Raw genomic sequence first — 23,695 nt, 5'->3', positions numbered from 1 at the left:
AAGGGCGTAGCGGCTGACGGATTTCTTCGACGAAAATATACCTCAGGATGCAAACCGTGACGGCTTCGTTGGCATTTGTCGACGTTCGCCAAGCATCAGCAACATCTCAGTGCACTCACTGGACGCTATGCCATATGTATTCCACGTTATTATCCGTGGTGGACCGGAACTTGTTTGTGTGTACATTCCAATCCGCCTTGTGTAGGGAAGTGTAAGGATACATTTTAGTATCTAAACCGAAAATGGAGCCAACAGTCCATCGGAGAAGCTTGTCGCTCCGTGATAGCAATAAGTCTACGTAGAGCTTGTTGCATCCATCTCTGAAACGCTGAACTTTTGCAGTTTTTCCTTTTTTTTATTAAAAAAGGAAAGAAAAAGAAAAGCACTCCTCCGGGAGAGTAGCTTTTACCTCTCTAAATGAATATTCTTTTTCCGTATTACTTTGTACGTTATATCTCATCCAAAACACCCTGTATAAGTTGCCGTTCTACAAAGACAGAATGCATTTCTAAGCGTATCGTCCCTATGATCTTGTCGCCATGAACCTGAGAAAAAATTATATGCGAAAAAAATTCATGAAAATCCATAGGTACACCTGTATCCACGGCCTTTGTTTCTGTTTCCATTCCCCCCACACCCCACCACCCCTGATACATTAAGTTTCACTTATGCAAGTCCTAGACCACACTAGTAATTTCAACTTTATTGATCAAGGGGTCATCAGTTTAGTGTTGGAAGGAAATGTAGGGGTAAAAATTTAAAGGGAGGCCAAGAGGTGAATACAATAAACAGGTTCAAATGGGTGCTGGGTGCACTGGATATCTGACGAGACTTGCAGAGGATAGAGTAGCATGCAGAACAGCATCAAACCAGTCTTTGTACCAAAGACCACGCCAGGTAACATTGTTAATATATTGTTAAACGATTTTATTTTTTGTTAAATGCAACTTTTTGTGCCAAACCAAAAAAGTAATACTTTCCTTTCTAAAAGCTTTGTGTCAGGGAAAATTCAGTTAATATTTTTAAAAAATATATATTCGTTATACCAGCCAAAACATACATACCTTTTTGGGCTTCATTGAGCCACTCCGCACGTGAAGAAACTATTGTGTAATTATTTGCGTTTCACTGCAAGTTTCTCTGCTGTTGCTGCTTCTGCTGCTGTGCGGCAGAAGTTTGGTTTAACTTCTTTTGTGATATTTTGGCCTGGTATTTGGGTAACGGTCGGCTGGCTGTTCCCTCTTGTCGATCGTGCAGTAGTAAATCACGGGCGACCGAACTTGTGCGACAGCCGTCCCATGTACCTTCCGCTGGATGCCGCCGCGGCCGTCCGCGCTTGTCAGCCTGTTCGAGATGTATCGTTCACCGGCGCATTTCCTCTCTCGTTTTTCGTCCGCTTTTCTTTCTCTCTTTCGTTCTTTTTTTTGTGCTCCCCTGTCCACCAGGCGTCTCCGTATTCCCTCTCCCCCCTTCTCCTCGCCACGGTCAGGGGCGCGCTGTGATCGTACCCCGAGATAAAGACGTTTGGTAGTGGTGAGAAATAGACTCCTTCAACACTTCCACGGGCCACCAGAGCTCTTTGTTTTTGGGACGGAAGGCGGGGGCCGGATATCTTACTCCACGGCGTGTCGTTTTAACTAAACTCCGCGATGTATCATCTGAGGTCCTCAAAGTCCCCGATATGCGGAGCCATTAGATTGTGGATTCGGCTCCAGTGGACCTCCAGGTAATTGGGAGGGAAAGAGATAAGGAAAATTCATAACCTGTCGACACTGCCGTATATCTCAAGGTTCTCTTCTTCAGTCCATTACATAAAAAAATGAAAGGGATGCTAATTTCAACTGGACTGCACTTAAGGTGGAAGATTTGCGGATGATGTCACGTGATAAGAGTTGGCAGGAATGGCGTCTCAATAGTCCTTGTTTGGAGGCAAGTTACGGTGAAGGACTTTCAGCACATTCCTAAATAGTGCTCTAGACTACAGAAGAGGCAGCCTTGTCCAAAACAGACGGCTATTTGCTGAAAATAAGGCTCGAGAAGACATCCTGATGTCTTTATGCGCTGCCATTTTTCACTAAATTTATTTGGGGCAGCTATGATCGAAGTTACTAGTTTCAGACGTTTAGCAGACAAAAATTTAGATCTTAAATCATATGACTTTGCTTGTCTTATTGGAGTAATCTTCTGCATCAAAGTAACAAGTGGATAATTTAAGACAAGCTGCACAAATTTATTATCTGTATCTGCTTTTCCAGCGTGTTAAAGGGAAACAAGTTCTCAGTTTCAAGCACGTTAGTCTACATTATCACACAGCCAAAGCAAACGTACATACAAGTAATGGAAATTGTAATTATCTTACAGATATTGGAACAGTACTAAGAAACATGTGTCCGAGGTTTGACTGCGCATTGTCTGTTCGTCTCGTATGCATGCTCTGCAAGTCACAACAGTTTTTTTACCAGAACCTACGTTTTTCAGTTCTCTGTATTAAGACGTTCCACACGAGGATGACCGTCGGAATAATTACTGCTTACAAGTATTACTTGCTTACACGAGTATAATTAGTGGTGTGCCTTCTCCATACCACAGGAATGGTTTATTGTGCGCTAAGTAGTAGTATGCAGCGCCCTAGAAACAGTTTTCTCAGCATTCCTCGTAGCGTTTTGCAAGATACTGCGGTGTGTTCCTTGCAGTAATTTACATTTCCTGCCCTTACATTATATCTCTTATATGTCTGACAGCAGTTGTCATTTCAACAGTAACTGACCTCTTTCTTAGAGATACTCATCTTCCTCGACGTCCTTTACATGAATAGAAGTGCGCCATTTGCTTTACCTAGAACTGAGTCTAGTTATCTTACCTCTTCATATCCACAGTCATTCATGCTCCTACCTATTTGTATGGTATAGCTGCCTACAGCTACGGCTAGTGATCCTCGTAGAAAGGTTCTTGTAGTTTTGAAGTATGGACTTCGTTTATTTCCTTTTTACGTAGTTACCACTGTGGGAGTGTTGTCTACCGGTGACTGCACTTTAGTACAGATTCTGTTATTCTCCTGTATAGTCGAGTCTGTGGCAGAAAATACTGGGAATGTAGCTAGAATTTTTCTAGAATACTTTGAGACCGTGAAAGACAATAAGGTAGATCCCACATCGAGTCGAATTAAGAACAGCACAAGGACGGAATGGATAATGATGGAAGCTAGAATTGGCTTTTGTGCTTTTTTAAGTGACTATCACAGAATATAACTGACGAAAACTACAGAACCTCGCTCGGTACTTACCATTAATTTTCTTCTCAGGCAATATGCCCTATTTCCAACAATTACTAATTTATTAATTTATTCTAGTATAGTTTCTTGATAAAAACGGCATCCGCTATCAGCTACCCAACAAATTACTTATATATTTATGTAAACCGTTATGAAAATTATCTACATCTACATGGCAAATCACATTTCAGTGCCTTGCAAAAGGTTCATCGAACCACCTTCACAATTCTCTATTCCAGTCTCGTATTGCGAACGGAAAGAACGAACACCTATATCTTTCCGTACGAGTTCTGATTCCCCTTATTTTATCGTGGTGATCGTTTCCCCCTATGTACGTCGGTGTCAACAAAATAATTTCGCATTCGGAGGAGAAAGCCAGTGATTGGAATTTCGTGAGAAGGCTCCGTCGCAACGAAAAACGCCTTTCTTCTAATGATGTCCAACCCAAATCCTGCATCGTTTCAGTGACACACTCTCCCATATTTCGCGATAATACAAAACGTGCTGTCCTCCTTTGAACCTTTGTGATGTACTCCGTCAGTTCTATCTGCTAAGGATCCCACACAGTGCAGCAGTATTCTGAAAGAGGAGGGACAAGCGTAGTGTAGAGTGTCGCCTTAGTAGATCTGTTACATTTTCTAAGTATACTGCCAACAAAACGTAGTCTTTGGTTAGCCTTCCCCACATTTTCTCTGTGTTCCTTCCAATTTTAGCTGTTCGTAATTGTAATTCCTAGGTATTTAGTTGAATTTACGGCCTTGTTATTTGACTGATATATCATGTAACCGAAGTTTAACGAATTCCTTTCAGCTCTCATGTGGATAACCTCATACTTTTCGTTATTTAGGGTCAACTGCCAATTTTCGCACCATTCAGATATTTTTCTAAATCGTTTTGCAATTTGTTTTGATGTTCTGATGACTTTATTAGTCGATAAACGACAGCGTCAACTGCAAACAACTTAAGACGGCTGCTTAGATTGTCTATCAATTCGTTTATGTAGAAAAGGAGCAGCAAAGGGCCTATAAACTACCTCGGGGAACGCCAGAAGTCACTTCTGTTTTACTCGATGGCTTTCCGTCAGTTACTAAGAACTATGATCTCTCTGACAGGAAATCACAAATCCAGTCACATAACTGAGACAATATTCCATAGTCACGCAATTTCACTACAAGCCGCTTGTGAGGTAAAGTGTCAAAAGCCTTCCGGAAATCCAGAAATACGGAATCGGTCTGAATCCCTTGTCAACAGCAATCAACACTTGATGCGAATAAAGAGTTAGTTGTGTTTCACAAGAACGATGTTTTCTAAATCCATGTTGACTGTGCGTCAACAGACCGTTTTCTTCGAGGTAATTCATTCTTTGCTCTTTTCCGGATATTGAACGAGGTTTACAGTAAACAGGGTGTAAACATAACAGTTTACAACGTACCACAGTGATGTAGCGGAAGGCGAGACAAAAAAACTGATATAGGACATTTGTGGTCTATCAAGGATTGTGGGAAAACCGGAACAGAAGAGAATCGAAGCACTTGAGATGTAGTGTTACAGACGAATGTTGGCAGTGAGGAAAACTGATAACGTAAGGAATGTGGAAATTTGCTCAGAATCGGAGAGGAAATGAATATGTGAAAAACACTGACAAGGAGAAGCGAAAGGATGATCGGACATCTGTTAAGACATCAAGGAATGACTTCCATGATACTAGAGGGAGCTGTAGAGTGCAAAAACTGCAGAGGAAGACAGAGGTTGGAATACGTCCTGCAAATAATTGAGTACTTAGGTTGCAACTGCTACTGACACAGGACAGGACAGAAATTCGTGGCGGGCCGAATCAAACCAGTCAGAAGACTGACGGCATTTAAAAACAAAAAACAAAAAAAAACGGGGTATTCTTTTTCTTGATTTATTTCTTTCTACACCTTCGAAAACGATATTTTAACGTGAAAAACGCCACTACATTGCACCAGGGCACAGAGTCCACCTTGAAATGCAGAAAATGGTTCAAATGACTCTGAGCACTGTGGGACTTAACATCCGAGGTCGTCAGTCCCCTAGACTTAGAATTACTTAAACCTAACTCACCTAAGGACATCACACACATCCATGCCCGAGGCAGGATTCAAACCTGCGACCGTAGCAGCAGCGCGGTTCCGGACTGAAGCGCCTAGAACCGCTCGGCCACAACGGCCGACTGAAATGGATAAGTCAGGTCTAAATTTAGTTTAGCATCTCCTTTTAGTCCTGTTTGGGATGGGTTCCACACGTTTCAGAAATAATGCACGAGTGTTCCGTAAGCAGTCTGCTTTGGAGACGCCCTTTATAATTGTGTTCTTGAAACATAAAGCTTTACAAACTTCGAATTAGATTTCTTTTTAATTTGGGTCTTCTATTTTTTTCCGGAAGGTTGCACTGTCTTACCTCAAAGTCTCAGTGACCATCGTAGTCCCATGTTACTGGCAACATTATGGAGTGTTTTTCTTGTCGACGTTGCATCTGTGTGCTGAGCACAATCAATTCCTTCACAGGTGCTATCCTTCTCACGCATCGAAAAATATGGCGCTTCAAATTGAATACGAGGGTCACTCCAAAAGAAATGCACCCTGTTTTTTTGTTTTTTAAATCCATCTTTTATTCTACATGTTTTAAAGTTTTACAGTGTGTAGATACAGGGTGTTTCAAAAATGAGCGGTATATTTGAAACAGCAATACAAATTAAACGAGCAGCGATAGAAATACATCGTTTGTTGCAATATGTTTGGGACAACAGTACATTTTCAGGCAGACAAACTTTCGAAATTACAGTAGTTACAACTGTCAACAACAGATGGCGCTGCGGTCTGGGAACCTCTATAGTACGATATTTTCCACATGTCCACCATGCGTAGCAATAATTGGCGTAGTCTCTGAATGAAATTACCCGAAACCTTTGATAACGTGTCTGGCGGAATGGCTTCACATGCAGATGAGATGTACTGCTTCAGCTGTTCAATTGTTTCTGGATTCTGGCGGTACACCTGGTCTTTCAAGTGTCCCCACAGAAGGAAGTCACAGGGGTTCATGTCTGGCGAATAGGGAGGCCAATCCACGCCGCCTCCTGTATGTTTCGGATAGCCCAAAGCAACCACACGATCATCGAAATATTCATTCAGGAAATTAAAGACGTCGGCCGTGCGATGTGGCCGGGCACCATCTTGCATAAACCACGAGGTGTCCGCAGTGTCGTCTAAGGCAGTTTGTACCGCCACAAATTCACGAAGAATGTCCAGATAGCGTGATGCAGTAATCGTTTCGGATCTGAAAAATGGGCCAATGATTCCTTTGGAAGAAATGGCGGCCCAGACCAGTACTTTTTGAGGATGCAGGGACGATGGGACTGCAACATAGGGCTTTTCGGTTCCCCATATGCGCCAGTTCTGTTTATTGACGAAGCCGTCCAGGTAAAAATAAGCTTCGTCAGTCAACCAAATGCTGCCCACATGCATATCGCCGTCATCAATCCTGTGCACTATATCGTTAGCGAATGTCTCTCGTGCAGTTAGCGGGGCTGAGAGGTTGCCGCGTTTGAATTTTGTATGGAGAGAGGTGTAAACTCTGGCGCATGAGACGATACGTGGATGTTGGCGTTATTTGGACCGCAGCTGCAACACGGCGAACGGAAACCCGGGTGCCGCTGTTGGCTCACCTGCTGTACTAGCTGCGCGTTGCCCTCTGTGGTTGCCGTAGGCGGACGCCCTACCTTTCCGCACATTCATCTATCACGTTCCCAGTCCGTTGAAATTTTTCAAACAGATCCTTTATTGTATCGCTTTTCGGTCCTTCGGTTACATTAAACCTCCGTTGAAAACTTCGTCGTGTTGCAACAACACTGTGTTCTAGGCGGTGGAATTCCAACACCAGAAAAATCCTCTGTTCTAAGGAATAAACCATGTTGTCCACAGTACACTTGCACATTGTGAACAGCACACGCTTACAGCAGAAAGACGACGTACAGAATGGCGCACCCACAGACTGCGTTGTCTTCTGTATCTTTCACATCACTTGCAGCGCCATCTGTTGTTGAAAATTGTAACTACTGTAATTTTGAAAGTTTGTCCGCCTGAAAATGTACTGTTGTCCCAGGCATATTGCAACAAACGGTGTATTTCTATCGCTGCTCGTTTAGTTTTTATTGCCGTTTCAAATATGCCGGTCATTTTTGAAACACCCTGTACATCCTTTAGGAACAATATTTTCGTTTCCATACATAATTCCATTCCTCTCAACTGCCGTACGCCATCTTGGAACCAGCGCCTGTATACCGGCACGGTAAAATTCTGGACCAACCTGTTGGAGCCAATGTTTGGCAGAGCGCACAAGGGAGTCGTCATGTTCAAACCCTGTTGCACGAAGAGAGTCTTTCAGTGTCCCAAAGAGATGATATTCACATGGAGCCAGGTCAGGTCTGTGAGGCGGGTGTTTCAGTGTTGTGCATCCGAGTTTTGTGAGCGCTTGCATGGTTTTTTGACTGGCATGTGGCGATGCATTGTCGTGCAACAGCAAAGCATCTTGCTTTTGCCGATGTGGTCGAACACGAACTCAGTCGAGCTTGAAGTTTCTTCAGTGTCGTCACATATGCATCAGAATTTATGGTGGCTCCACTTGGCATGATGTCCACAAGCAAGAGTCATTCGGAATCGCAAAACACTGTAGCCATAACTTTTCTAGCAGAAGTTGTGAGTTTGTATATTTTTCTCTTGGGTGATTTTGCATGATGCCACTCCATTGATTGCCTCTTCGTCTCTGGTGAAAAATGATGGAGCCATGTTTCATTACCTGACACAATTCTTCCAAGATATTCATCTCCACCATTCTCGTATTGTTCCAAAAGTTCACTGCATACCGTTTTTCTTGTTTGTTTATGAGCCACTGTCAACATCCTGGGAACCCACCTGCCACAAGCCTTTTTTAACGCCAACACTTTCAGTATTCTGCAAAGACTTCCTTCCCCTATCCCAATATAGCGTGACAATTCCTTCACTGTGATGCGTCTGTGAGCAGTCGCCAGTTCGTTAACTCTCTGCACATTCTCTGGAATGTGTGCAGTACGAGGCCTGCCGCTTCGAGAACAATCCTCAATATTGCCGTGCCCGCTTTCATCACGTAACCTGCTTGCTCACCAACTAACTGTACTGCAATCGACAGCAGCATCTCCATACACCTTTTTCAACCTGTTGTGGATGTTTCTCACTGTCTCGTTTTCACAGCACAGGAATTCTATGACAGCACGTTGCTTCTGACGAACGTCAAGTGTAGCAGCCATCTTGAAGACATGCTGTGACGGCGCCACTCACGGTAACAGGTTGAACTAAGTTTGAAAACAAGCGGGAAGGATATATCTACAAACTGTAAAACTTTCATACATGCTGAATGAAAACTGTATTTTTACAAAAATAGTGTGCATTTCTTTTGGAGTGACCCTCTTACATCTCGGCAAATCTTGCGACAGCGATGTTCTGGTGGCAACGAAAAGTTTTGTGGATCCATTTAGTAACTGATGCACGTACCTGAAAACTGGCAAAACTCTTTCAAAACTTCTCTACGAAATCCATGTTGAATATTAGGTCTGCGAAAGAACGCTGTACTATGAGCATACTGCAAAGACTCCTGTCGGTTCTTACTGAACGATCAGACAGACTTTCTTACGACGCAGGAACGTTAACCAGTCAGCAGAGCCGGCAGCGCAGAGGGCGGTCTGGATGGTTAGCGCCGGCGGCTCCTCTTGCAGGGAGCCGCTGCCGAGGGCCACCGCACGCCGTGGGACCGACCCACCCCGCGGCAGTCTGGGGTGCGGGCGCGATTATTTATATCGCCAGCGAGATCAAAGAAGCTGACAAATATTTTGAGCAAGCTCTTTATCCTGTAGCAACCGGCATTTCCGGCACATTGTTTTTGCCGCCGCGGCCAATTAGAAATGCCAACTTCAGAGAAATGCGAGCTATGCCGCTGACCGGGAAGGTGATCTGCCGCAGCTGGGATGCTGGGCCGCGCGCTTTTTCCACTCCCGACTGCGCCGAGACTAAATTGATAGGACCAGCAGGAAACAACGGCGCTTCCGTTGTTTTGAGTGGCGAAGGAATGTTTTTGACTTCCCTGTGTCAGTAGGTTTCCAGGCCTCGACTGTTATTGCTGCGGAAGATCAGAACCCAGTCGATGGGCTCTGTTATACCGGCCTGTAAACCTAAATAATGACATATGCCAAAACTGTTTAAACGTGCGCTTTACAAGTAGCAACCCTTGTCCAAATAAGCTAATACATGTTCGTCTCTAGTAAATCGAGGTTAACATCCATTCTCGCTGTGTTAACTTCCATATTCGTACTTTGCAAGCCACCATACGGCTTGTGTTGGAGGGTAAATATTAAATGGTTCAACTGACTCTGAACACACTAAGGTCATCAGTTCCCTAGAAGTTAGAACTACTTAAACCTAACCAACCTAAGGACATCACACACATCCATGCCCGAGGCAGGATTCGAACCTGCGACCGTAGCGGTGGCTCTGTTTCAGATTGTAGCGCCTCGGTTTCAGATTGTAGCGCCTAGAACCGCTCGGCCACTCGGCCGGAGGTAAATATTAAACGAGGGTCGTTCAATGAGTAATGTCCCACATTTTTTCTCAGAACATATTTATTGTTAGGAGTCGGAATTTGGTGACAGTATAAAACAACATGTCTTGTCCATGTCCTATTTTTCTACATAGTCTCCATCACGTTCCGTGGCCGTACGCCAACGTTGTGGAAGAGGATGTATTCCCTGCTGGTAAAAGCCCTTGTCCTGTAGGCATAGCCATGTTTTCACTGCGTGACTGACACACTCGGCATCTTCAAAGTGTGTTCCCAGAAGAGAATCTTCAAGCGGTCCAAAGAGATGGTAATCCGAGGGTGCCAGGTGTGGACTTTGGGGTGGATGAGGCAATGATGTCCATCCCAATTTGGCAATGTGTTCCGGGTACTCAGACTTGTGTGTGTCGGAGTACATTGTCGTATTGGAGCAAGATTTCTGCAAGATTCTAATCTGATCGAACCCGTCGTAAACGGTTCCGAGTTTATTCAGAGACTTCACATATGCCTCTGAATTGATGGTTGACCTTCTTAGCATCATATCCACTAGAATGACGCCATTACAATCGCAGACGCCTGTCACCATGATTTTTCCGGCTGAGGGGGTTGTCTTGAATTTCTTATTTTGTGGTGAATGACGATGACGCCACTCCATAGACTGCCTTTTTTTGTTTTCGGCGCAAAGCAGTGCACCCAGCCTTCGTCCCGCGTAACGATCCGTGAAGGCCTCTCCGTCGTTCTCCAGCAGTTCATATATGGCCTTTCTTTGAATCTAGTCGTCCTCTGTGAGCGTTCGTGGAACCCATCGTGAGCACCTCTTTGAATATCCGAGAGTGTCCATCATTGCAGACGCAATTCTGCTGTTGACCGGCAACGGTAGAGATAATTGGCGAGCTGTGATGCGCCAGTCGGCACGAATAATGGAATCCGCACGATTCAGAATGTCTGGAGTGGTGGCTGTGACAGGACGTCCCGAGCAGCTTGGATAATCATGGACTCTGTGCATTTCCTGGGGCTGTAGCTTTCTTTACCCATCGCCCATCTGTACTATCAACTGTAGCACCGCTATACACTGCACACAAACGTTTGTGGATGTTCACCACGGTTTCTTTTTCTCCACACAAGAATTCAAGCACGCTGCTTGTAACGTGAGTCGAGTGTAGACGCCATTCTGAAGATGTACTATGGCTGAGTCATCTGCCAGAACGGTTCGAAACTTCACCGGCGTAGAGAACTAACATCAAATGTGAAGCACCAACAAGGACGTTTGTCTACCTATATTAATGGTTTTTTTTAAATGTGGGGCATTAAATATTGAAGAAACCTCGTATCAGAATAATTTTCCACCTATTCAGTTTCCGGCAATATTTGCCAAGGTGACTAGGAGTGGTGTAGTACATAGTCCCACTTGTAAAGTAACATTTATTTAGTTCAAAGATCTGTTTCACGAGTAAAGGCCCTATTTTGAAGTAACTTTTTTATTTAGTACTCCTCTGTGTACAAACCCTGACTTCTGTTGTTTTACTCTCGCGATCATGAAAACAGATGTGTTTTGAGAAAAGTAATATGTTTTTTGGTTAATATTGATCCGCTGGTTCTTCTGCCGTGTCCCATAGAAGTCACTTAAGAATTTCTTTGATGTTCTCATGCTGACGACAAGCCTGGGGCGAGAAGTGCAGCTAGTGGTTTTAATCTTATCTTTTTCTTCAGTTAATCTAAAACAGCAGAGGTCGCTGGGCTGACGAATAACAATCGACATCTCATCTAGGGGTTGTATATAGCCTTCTTCGTTGAGAGAAATAAACTTGTATACGATTCTTTTGACAAATTTGAATCTGGCACTTAAATTTTCCACGGTTGGTGGTGCGTGGTTTCCACCTTAAATCGCTCCAGGATCATTTATACACTGTGTCTCGATTTGCTATTTTATTAAAGTACAAGATTCTGAACTCATGGTTATTCATTACTGACGATTCTTGAAAAGAAAATTTCATAAATCGTGAGTACCATTGCTTGGCGGCGATCCGGTGGTACGCCTTTATTTTGAGAAAAACTAGGAGAGGAAATCAGATGGGATAATGTTCCTGTTACGGAACTGTCACATTTGACTACCCTCGTGACTTTCTGGAAATCTGTTCGATATCATACAAAATCCAGTCCTCCTGTGCGAAATAAAGCGTTCTGTATGAATGAATGTGTATCTAATGATATACTAAACGAGCTAGGCAGTACGTCTGACACATATTGTTCACTGTGTCATTCAAGATAAATGGATAGATCGATTGCTTTATACAGTGACACCCTTACCCACACCGAGCAAGGTGGGATAGTGGTAAAGGCAGGGAACACGCCTTCTGAAGGAGAGCAGTTGAAATTCCCATTCCGACCACTTGGACTTGGGTATCCCGTTATTTCTCTAAATCTTCTAAGGCAAATTCTGAAAAGGGAACAGCTGATTTCCTTCGCTTTCTACCCGCAAACCGAATTAGTGCTCTGTCTGTAATAACCTAGTCGTCGCCTGCAAGACTCTTAACCATACACCCGCGCTTCCCATACGCCTCTGTAGTGTTCAATATTTGCAGGCGATATTTAGCCGAGAACCGAAGGTTCAGTCTGTTTACTACGCCATTCCATGGGCCGATTTGCGAACTAATCTCTATGGATTTATACCAGTCGTCAAATTAATGCCAATAATCTTTTAACGTAACAAATGGTATCAGAAATGAATTTATTATTGAATAGACCTATTTGTTGTAGGTGTTATTCAAGGATAAATTACTAAATGGGCGTGCAGAATGCGCACCTGTATCACAACTGTTATTTGGGTCGTAACATTTGATTTAATGTTTTAGTTCTTTTTTTTTAACAAGGATCGCGTATGTTACTTGGACTTCAGTCTACATTGTCATTCGCTACTTAAACAAATAATGACGAATTTGCCGATCGGAGTGGCCGTGCGGTTCTAGGCGCTACAGTCTGGAACCGAGCGACCGCTACTGTCGCAGGTTCGAATCCTGCCTCGGGCATGGATGTGTGTGATGTCCTTAGGTTGGTTAGGTTTAAGTAGTTCTAAGTTCTAGGAGACTGATTACCTTAGAAGTTAAGTCGCATAGTGCTCAGAGCCATATAGGTCGAGTGCTTTCGGAAGAGGCGTGAGGTCGTTTAGTCTCCAGAGCAAACCAAGTAAGTTCAGACTGGCGAAATAATCTGCCTGCTTATCACGAAGTGAAAGTCTGTAACAATGTTTGTCCCCGACATTAGTGACACAACCCTCTCCTTTTTGTGCAGCGGTCAAAATTTCTTTGTAAGTCGTGTGACCACATGATGTGGTCCGGACTGGTCAAGCTCTTTGGCCCAATTTTAGATAAATTACGACACAATTTGAGAGCTGTTAGACAAATAGTATAGCATTTTGGATAACATGAAATCGGTCGACCATACTGTGTGCGGGACACAGTTTACTGCGCGAGCGCCACGTAGCTAACGGGCGGCTGACAGGCCACCTGCTGTTGGGGTGTGGGTTCGACGATGGAAACTGCTTTCCAGTATGCGCACAGTATCTCGAATAGTAATGGCCGTCATAAGGTACGCCGGATGCCTTCAAGCCTCGAACTTCTCCCGAAGGAGAGACTGCATTAAGGGCGACCCACGACGCTGCTGCTGCAGCAACGACGGTAGTCAGTCCCCGACCGTATGCGTGTGAAACCGGACGCTCCGTCCTGGAAACTACTGTGCTGGCTCGTTAGGGAGGGGATGGAGGAGGGAACCGTCAGAGAATTATTATTGCGGCAATAACACAGATCTGTGGGCGCGCGGTGCCACAGCACGGGGTGGAGGGGAGTTCGGCGCACAGAGTTATGCGCGCGTAAGGCGAGGCGAGGCGGTGCGCCGCGGCGGTCATCTGTCTCGGCAGACGGGGCACGTCGCCCGCGGATGTATGCGGCAGCGCGGCGCGCCTGACGCTAGTGTGCTACCTAAAACTTGTACGCTTCCCCGAGGAATGCGCCTGATACCATCCGCGCCGTTTGTTAGCCTCGCAGCGGTCGCTCGCTGCGCACGGCCCGAGTAGCAACTCTATAAGTGCCCTCCCCGCCGCGGCCGGCTGCGTCTCCACGGCTCCCTAGCGTGGCGCCTTCATTCCACCTGCACAGTGGTAATTAGCATTACAGCATTTTCACCCCGTGTGTAAAGTGGTCACCCAACTTGGTGATATGTCTCTGGTAAGCTTAACATGTAAGGTGTTCCTCCGAGTTTGTTGTTACTCCATTGCAGTCTTCTTTGCTCTGAACTTTAACGATGCCCTATGGAGTCCAATCGCGTACGATTACCATGGCAACACAGGCTCGATAGCTTTCGCCACTTGTGAAGGTGGCAGGTGTAAAATACAGAGAGCGAAGGACTATTTAGCCGGTCGGTGTGGCCGAGCGGTTCTAGGCGCTACAGTCTGGCACCGCGTGACAGCTACGGTCGCAGGTTCGAATCCGGCCTCGGGCATGGATGTGTGTGATGTGCTTAGGTTAGTTAGGTTTACGTAGTTGTAAGTCTAGGGGACTGATGACCTCATATGTTAAGTCCCATAGTGCTCACAGCCATTTGAACCATTTTTGAAAGACTATTTACAACTAGTACAGAAACCAGATTGCAGTTATACGAGTCGAGGGGCACGAAAGGGAAGCAGTGGTTGCGAAGGGAATGAGACAGGGTTGTAGCCTACCCCCGATGTTATTAAATATGTGTATTGAGCGAGCAGTAAAAGAAAAGAGAAGTTTGGAGAAGGAATTGAAAACCATGGAGAAGAAATAAAAACTTTTCAGGTTTGCCGACGGCATTGTAATTCTGTCAGAGACAGCAAAGGACCTGGAAGAGCAGCTGAACGGAATGGACAGTGTGTTGAAAGGAGGATATAAGATGAACATCAATACAAGCAAAACGAGGATAATGAAATGTAGCCGAATCAAATCATTTGATGCTGAGGGAATTAGAGTAGGAAATGACACACTTAAAATAGTAAATGAGTCTTGCTATTTGAGAAGCAAAATAACTGATGACGGTCGAAGTAGAGAGGATGTAAAATTTAGACCCACTATGGCAAGGAAAGCCTTATCTGAGGAAGAGGAATTTGTTAACATCGAATATAGATTTAAGTTTCAAGAAGTCCTTTCTGAAAGTATTTTTATTGAATGTAGCCATGTATGGAAGTGATACGTGGACGATAAACAGCGTAGACAAGAAGTGAATAGAAGCTTTCGGAATGTGGTACTATAGAAGAAAGCTGAAGGTGAGATGGGTAGATCACGTAACTAATGAGGAGATACTGAATAGAATTGGAGAGAAGAGGAATTTGTGGCACAACTCGACTAGAAGAAGGGATCGGTTCGTAGGACACGTTGTGAGGCATCAAGGCATCACCAATTTTGTACTGGAGGGAAGCGTGGATGGTAAAAATCGTAGAGGCAGACCAAGAGATGAACACATTAAGCACATTCAGAAGGATGTAGGTTGCAGTAGTTACTCGGAGATGAAGAGGCTTGCACAGGATAAAATAGCGTGGAGGGCTGCATCAAACCAGTCTCTTGACTGAAGACCACCACCACCACCACCACCACCATAACAACAACAACAACAACAACAACAACAACACTTGAGCCAATGTGGACAGAAAACTATTTACCGTACGGATTTCTAACTTTATACTAATGATGCTCAGACTTTTCGCTACAAAGTTTTGCTTTGTTACCAGTGTTAAGTGTTATGAGTTACCGTTAGGCGCTGGTACCGGTACGGCGACGTACGATTAAAACACAATTTAATTTTATCCATATTCGCAGCTTCTAACGTGCCTGGAGGTTTGAATTAAAAAACGCCTTCAGTCACAACTTTTCTTGTTTTATTCAGTACACGATGCATTTAGGACCCCCGTGGGTCCATCAACAAGTTAATTCCTGTCACGAAAAGGTTTCGCACATACTTTCCACGTTTGACTTACGAAATTTGTAACCTAACTTCAAACATTTTCGTGGCAGGAATATGCATTTCATCTCATTCAAGAGACGAATTGACCTGATGATGGACCCACAGGGTCCGAAATGCATCGTGTACTGAATAAAACACGAAATGTTGTGACTGAAGGCGTTTTTTAATTCATACCTCCAGGAGATTGGAACACAATCATCGATGTGCATTATAGTTGCAGGCAATCGACAAGGTGACCAGGGCTTTAGTCGTAACGCTGTTTTTTCGAAACAACAACAGTAGTGCTGCTGCTCACGAGTATCGACGCATTAAAGATACGTGGAGAGGTCCTTTTTCTGCATCAGTGCTGAAGAACATGATTCGGGAGTTCGAATTAACTGCTGATTTGGGAATTGTTCCTGGGAGAGGATGCTGATAACGCTGTCTCTCACGATTGCGTGGCTTCTCCATAACCTTCACAGTGGTCGACAACAGCTGATGGTGTCCACGCCACCTATGCATACTACCAGTCCTGGTAACACAACACTGGCGCAGTTCTACCTGACAGAGAAATGCAACTCTAATCATTTACATACCCGCCGATGGTACATACGTGTACGAACTTGCACCCACATTCACCCATGTCTTCTGTGTGTTTTTCTTTTTTGTCCGGCAGTACATGCTGTATGAGACTCGAGATCATAACTTAGGTATCGATACAGTGTTTAGTTAAATCAGGAGAGAAATTCGCATAAAACGGCCTTTTTTCTGTTCTCGAACACGCCCATTAGTCTGGTGGATAGCAGCAGCCGTGTGAGTCTGCGTATAGGCCGAACCCCCGGAGGCGCATTTTTACAGAAAGGGCGCCACGGGTCCGCTGGCAGAAGATAGCTTCCAGCGCCGCTCATGGGGCTATTCATAGAAGCCGGGCACACACACGGCACGGGCCGGGAACGAAATTCGCTATACAGGGAACACCGTGCGATCTGCACATTGCACTAACTGGCGTTAAAGTTTCCACAAACAAAACAAGACATGAGAAATACACCTGCGTACAGTTACATCGATCCGAATATAACTTTGCAGAGCAGTATGAGCATTGACGAGTGTTCCTGGCGAACAGAGACCACATGCCAGACCGTGACTCAAGCCTGGTCTCCATGTTCCATAGCCAAGTCTGTATTTCATAAGCAACACAGTAACATGCAAGTAATCTTTACGTGCCACGTTGTCCAGCCCGAAGCTTCAGTCATGTATCTCATGTCTCCTGTACCGGAGAGCAAATGTGGAATTTGGGAATTACGAAGGAAGTGGCGGCATTTTGTAGCTCTCTACTGGGAAGTGAAAAATATGTGTGTGATTCAGCGGTGGTTTACTGTCAGTAACGTACAGTGTGTAACTGAATTCCGTTTACTGATTTCTGGGACTTTAGGACCTCATGTTCGGAAACACGGCGTTTTCCCGCTACACACAGAATGCCGCAATACACGTTCATACATCGCTCGTTTTAGGTGTCACTCACTAGGGTATTTCGCACGTCATTCACCCATCACCTGATGTCCCAAGCCCACTACAGGTCTGTTTGTATACCATTCAGTTGGATTTGTGATCTGCTCACAGGGCTTTATACTTGTGTTTGTGGTCTTCGTTTATGCAATACTACTGTACGGTAGTAATTCGACTCTACGGTACAGAATTCAAGCTGTACGCACCTTTAATTTTTTGTGTGACCGTGGCGAACGACACGATTGCCCGAATATGCTGACAGGATGTTATTGCACGGTGAATATCGGTGCATCGGTTGTATGCGTAGGGTTTTCCACGTCGTCAGACACCTTCGCACTCCCTCTTAAGGGGGGTAGGACTCAAATGGGCCGACCTGGAGCACGAGAGGAACCACACGACATTTCAATTTCAACTGTCTATATTTTTACAAATAAATTCATAAAACTTTGTCAACACGACCAGGTAGGATTCAGCATTCAAACTGACAGCAATGTAAGTTCAAAAGTATAACAAAATAATTTTTTTTACGTGTTGAATTTCATCGTTTTTTCACTTACTATAGGCTGCATTTGTTGCTATAGGTACACTTTTCTTCACAAGTAAGAGAGATTCTTCGATGAATTTTGCGCAGCATACAAACCATACTTACAGATGTATGAAACTCTATAATTTATTTAATTAATGAAAAAACGAATGAGTTGTTACATTTTAAACTTCATGTTTAGAAAAAACTGAAATAGTTTGGTTAATTAACTCAATTTTTAGCACAGTTTTTAATAGATTTGGAAAATCCTAGAGTTTCATATACCTGTAAGTATAGTTTGTATGCTGTGCAAAATTCATCGAAGAATCTTCTTTACTTAAGGAGAAAAGTGTACATATAGCAACGAATACAGCCAATAGTAAGTGAAAAAATGATGACATTACACATGTAAAAAAATATATTGTTATATTTTTGAACTTCCACTGCTATGAGCGTGAATCCTGAACCCTTCCTGGTCACGCTGACAAAATTCTATGAATTTATTTGTAAAAGTATAGACAGTGGAAATTAAAATGTCGTGTGGTGCCTCTCCTGCTCCAAGTCGGCCAGTTTGACGTCCTACCCTCCTTAAGAACAGTGTAACAGCGAGCCTCGGAGATGAATACATTCACCACCGGCATGCCCCACTGTGGTGCTCCAGGGCGCAGCTGCGCAACAGAGTTAGAAAAAAAAAATGCTGAACGTTACCTACTCTCTCGGAAAGAAGAAGGATGCAGCGCATTTGAAATCTGATCATTCCCATCCGCTAATGGTACTACCTTCACTGTACCTCACCTCCCGACTGCCACCACCACCTCCCGACCACTATACGATGTTTACAATTTAATAAAGTTCGTTAGAGCAAAATCCAGTGATCACTAAGCACATGCCCACATCGCTGAAGTATTTTAGTTCTGCGAGCCCCCCTGTGTAGCACCGCAGTAAACAAATCCGGCTAGTGCGAAGTACTTAGAATATTTAGATTACCTTAGTTCTACGTTAGACAGTGCTGCACGGGTAAGGTCAATGACGTCATTGTAAAGCAGGTTGCGCCAGTTAACGTAATCAGTTGTCCTTACGCGTTCTGTGTAAAGTAAGACAGCCCGTTTGTCTAAGTGTCGATTGCTTAACAAATTTCTTACTTCTGCGCCTCCCAGAACATTACCACAAAGTGCAACAAGTATATTATTATCTAAGATTATTACTGAACTATCGGAAGACTAAAAAAAGTTACAGAATGTGATAGAATTCAGCGAATACGCAATAGGGAAAAAGTATCCTCACTTGATAATGCTCCCTTTGTTTCGGTCTGTTAGATAAGGCGCTTACCTCACATTACACTAGAATCCACGCCCACAAATGTCAGTCATGCGTTCTAGGCAAAAACCAGTCGCAAAGCATGGCCCTTCGTTCTTAGCATTGATGGTTCAACGAACAGAAACTGCTGCGCTAATCGTAGTGGGATGAAATAAATATTGTCAGCGACATCACTATTGTCACACATGAACTGACATCTCAACTATAAAGTTTCTGGACTGAAAATTTTCTGGATGTCCGTGATTGTTTTGTGGGATTACATGCAATTCGCAATGACACCTGCAGTAGACAAAATTTTAATTAAATTGCAAAAGATTTTGTAGTTCCTTTAGTGAAATACAACAGACCTATTTGCTGTGTTACCAAGTGTTGGGTAGTATCAGTTACCGACACAGAAATAACCTACCTGGGGCAAAAGCCTACGAAGAAGAAGAATTAGACGAACAGCTGGTAGGAAACATCTACATCGCGTTCGAACTGTTAATTAGATAAACAATGAACGCGAAATAGTAAGGCATTCTAAACACAAAGATTGTGCTTTGTCAGATGTTGAGGGCTACGAAGGACCCGGCGTGGTTGAGTTAGCTCAGTCGGGATGTTTCTATGAAAGCGCAGATAGCTGGAAAACGAAAGACTAATTGCTGCGTATTCAGTCGTTAAGAACGTGTAACTACCAAGTTACATGTGTGCTAAAAACAAGCGTATCGTAGGACACTGAAGAGCAAGAAAAACTGTAATTGTCGCTCTGCTCCTAAATGTTATGTTCTACCTTGCACACGGAACGAAACCTCTTGTCCTGCGCACGGTTAAGCGATCAACAGCTCCCTGTATGCTAATGATGAGCTCGAAAATAGCGTATCACCCCCTTCGGTTCTAATTTACTAGTAAGTACAGTGAAGTAGTTTCGTAAAGGCGCAAACAGCAGGACATGGGCAAGAAATGCAAGCGCAGCGGTAAGAATTGCGAATGTTTCACAAAAGACTGAATTAGCATATTGGGTGCTCACACACACCGGATGACAGCTGTACGTGTTACACAGTAAGATGATAAAGTATCTAGCAAGTAAAGCGCTAAAGGCAGAAAACATGCTTTTACAACTTTCGGTCATCCTAAATGTGAATGACAGCACTGACCGGCGCTAAAATGGGACAGAGAGACATATTTCTTTAGATTTCTGTGTAACAGGTCGTCGAGGAAACAGTGACAGAGCACCCTTTAAGTTAAGTGTTAGTACGTCAGAGAACAGAAAAGCCAGAAAACGAATTCGATGAACACAGTGGTTTGGAATCACTTAATAGTCGTATACGCTATGTGATCAAAAGTATCCCGACACCTGGCTGAAAATGACTTACAAGATTTCCTCAGTAATGTTCATGTCTGGGGAGTTTGATGGCCCGCGGAAGTTCAAAAATGGTTCAAATGGCTCTGAGCACTATGGGTCATCAGTCCCCTAGAACTTAGAACTACTTAAACCTAACTAACCTAGGGACATCCACACATCCATGCCCGAGGCAGGATTCGAACCTGCGACCGTAGCAGTGGCGCGCTTCCAGACTGAAGAGCCTAGAACCGCTCGGTCACACCTGCCGGCATCCGGGGAAGTGTTTAAACTCAGAAGAGTTTTGCTGGAGCCACCCTGTTGTAATTCTGGACGTTTGAAGTGTCGCATTGTCCTGCTGGAATTGCCCAAGCCTGTCAGAATCCACTATGGACAGTCAGAATGCTTGTGCGTGTCACGTGTCAGAGTCGTATCTAGACATCAGGGGTCCCATGTCACTCCAACTACTCACGCCGCACACAATTACAGAACCTGCACCAACTTGAACAGTCCCCTGCCGACATGTACGGTTCATTGATTTATGAGGTTATCTTCATACCCATACACGTCCATCCGCTCGATGTAATTTGACACGCGACTCGGCCGACCAGGTCACACATTTCCACTCATCAGCAGTCCAATGTCGGCGCTGAGGGGCTACAGGCGAGGGGTACAGCTTTGTGTCGTGCAGTCATCAAGGGTATACGAGTGGCCTTCGGCTCCGAAATCTGATATCGATGATGTTCTGCTGGCCGGAGTGGCCGTGCGGTTCTAGGCGCTACAGTCTGGAGCCGAGCGACCGCTACGGTCGCAGGTTCGAATCCTGCCTCGGGTATGGATGTGTGTGATGTCCTTAGGTTAGTTAGGTTTAATTAGTTCTAAGTTCTAGGCGACTGATGATCTCAGAAGTTAAGTCGCATAGTGCTCAGAGCCATTTGAACCATTTTTAATGATGCTCTGTTGAATGGTTGGCACGCTGACACTTGTTGATTGCCCAGCATTGAAATCTGAAGCAGTTTGTCACGTTAAACGGTTCTGCTCAGTTGTCTTTGCTTCCGTTCTTGCAGGATATTTTTCCTGCTGCATCGACGTCGGAGAGTTGATATTTTAGCGGATTCCTATTATTCAAGGCACACTCGTGAAATGGTCGTACGGGAAAACCCCACTTCATCGCTACCTCGGAGATGGTGTGTCCCATCGGTCGTCGCCGACTATAACACCACGTTCAAACTCCCTTAAATCTTGATAACCTGCCATTGTAGCAGCAGTGACCATCTAACAAATGCGCCAGACCCTTGTTGTCTTACGTAGTCGATGCCGATAGCAGGGCCGTATTCTGCTATTTCACGTATCTCCATATTTGAATATGCAGCCTAAAGCAGTTTGTTTGGCTAATCAGTGCACATATGCACGCCACCCACTGCCACATGGAAGTGTGAAACTTGGAGGGTTTAGACCAGGGGTTTCCAAACTATGACCCGCGGGCCGAAACCGGCCCGCGTTGGCTAGCCGGCCACCCCGGTATCGGGCCCGCCAAATATTTGGGGTAGTACCTATACTGCCAACAACTGAGTTTCGAGGGCTATCGCGACCAATTCACCGCGACATTGGCTCTGCTACTCGCTACAAGACTAAGTTATTGTTGCGCAGCTTGAAATAACAATGCTTTGACATACTCTACCTCTGTTACGTCTTGAAGTAATAGTGTTGCTAACAATGATTTTGAGATTTCGTTGACTTTGCAGGACGCTTTCTTGAAGAATATGCAGTGACATACTTTTTTGTCGGTGAAATTCGCCAGAATAAAATACGCCAGAATTTCGGTCAGGTACGTCCACCGATCAAAATTATGTAATTAAATAAAAATCGTAGTTAGTTTCAGTTTTCCCATAACCTTAGATTTTTCGATTTCATCTTTCTTTTAGCCTTACATTACGGTGATCGTGGAGTGCTAGCGTGCTTTAATCCCACTAGGTAGATCTTGGTTCAAAAATGGTTCAAATGGCTCTGAGCACTATGGGACTTAACATCTGTGGTCATCAGTCCCCTAGAACTTAGAACTACTTAAACCTAACTAACCTAAGGACATCACACACATCCATGCCCGATGCAGGATTCGAACCTGCGACCGTAGCAGTCGCGCGGTTCCGGACTGAGCACCTGAACCGCTAGACCACCGCGGCCGGCTAGATCTTGGTCCTTATGACTTCATGGAAGAGTCAGTGTGGCCCGCGGACTAAAAAGTTTGGACATCCATAGTTTAGACGATATAGGCGAATTGTTCCGTAGAGTCTTTCAGAGACTTGCCTCATTACATGAAGATAGTGGCGTCCTTTTCACGTTGCTGTGAATCGAGTCAGAGGCGGACAGCACTACTCAAACGGTATATGGTTAGAAAACGCCCCCCTTCCTTCTGGTGAGATCAGTTTTCGGAGGCGGCACTGGTAGGCCAACTTATCTTCGAATTAGTTCTTCATTTCCCCTGACGAAAGTGTGTGGACACCATTCTAGTTTTTCAGCCAATATAAGGCTTTTGTCAGGGATACAATCTAGTTCCTCTGTGCAGTAGTCAATCTACGTTAGTTAGCTCCTTACCTAGTTACGGAGGAGGCAGATATGTACTTTGTACTTTGGAAAGACCAAAGTAATGATAAGTTTAATAAGATAATTTAATATACACTCCTGGAAATTGAAGTAAGAACACCGTGAATTCATTGTCCCAGGAAGGGGAAACTTTATTGACACATTCCTGGGGTCAGATACATCACATGATCACACTGACAGAACCACAGGCACATAGACACAGGCAACAGAGCATGCACAATGTCGGCACTAGTACAGTGTATATCTACCTTTCGCAGCAATGCAGGCTGCTGTTCTCCCATGGAGACGATCGTAGAGATGCTGGATGTAGTCCTGTGGAACGGCTTGCCATGCCATTTCCACCTGGCGCCTCAGTTGGACCAGCGTTCGTGCTGGACGTGCAGACCGCGTGAGACGACGCTTCATCCAGTCCCAAACATGCTCAATGGGGGACAGATCCGGAGATCTTGCTGGCCAGGGTAGTTGACTTACACCTTCTAGAGCACGTTGGGTGGCACGGGATACATGCGGACGTGCATTGTCCTGTTGGAACAGCAAGTTCCCTTGCCGGTCTAGGAATGGTGGAACGATGGGTTCGATGACGGTTTGGATGTACCGTGCACTA

At 44.6% G+C, this 23,695-nt stretch overlaps 1 protein-coding gene across 1 annotated transcript in view; it reads left to right on the top strand.

Annotated features, from left to right (window-relative positions):
- The window catches only part of LOC126267456 (LIM/homeobox protein Lhx9-like), a 461,415-nt gene that overhangs the window by 56,444 nt on the left and 381,276 nt on the right, over positions 1-23,695 (top strand). The gene's annotated exons all lie outside the window — the stretch shown is intronic.

This window comes from Schistocerca gregaria, chromosome 4 (assembly GCF_023897955.1).
Source record: "Schistocerca gregaria isolate iqSchGreg1 chromosome 4, iqSchGreg1.2, whole genome shotgun sequence".
In the NCBI taxonomy this organism is placed as follows: Eukaryota; Metazoa; Arthropoda; class Insecta; order Orthoptera; family Acrididae; genus Schistocerca; species Schistocerca gregaria.
Note: the sequence above shows the minus strand (reverse complement) of the source record. Positions and strands in the feature narration are given on the sequence as shown.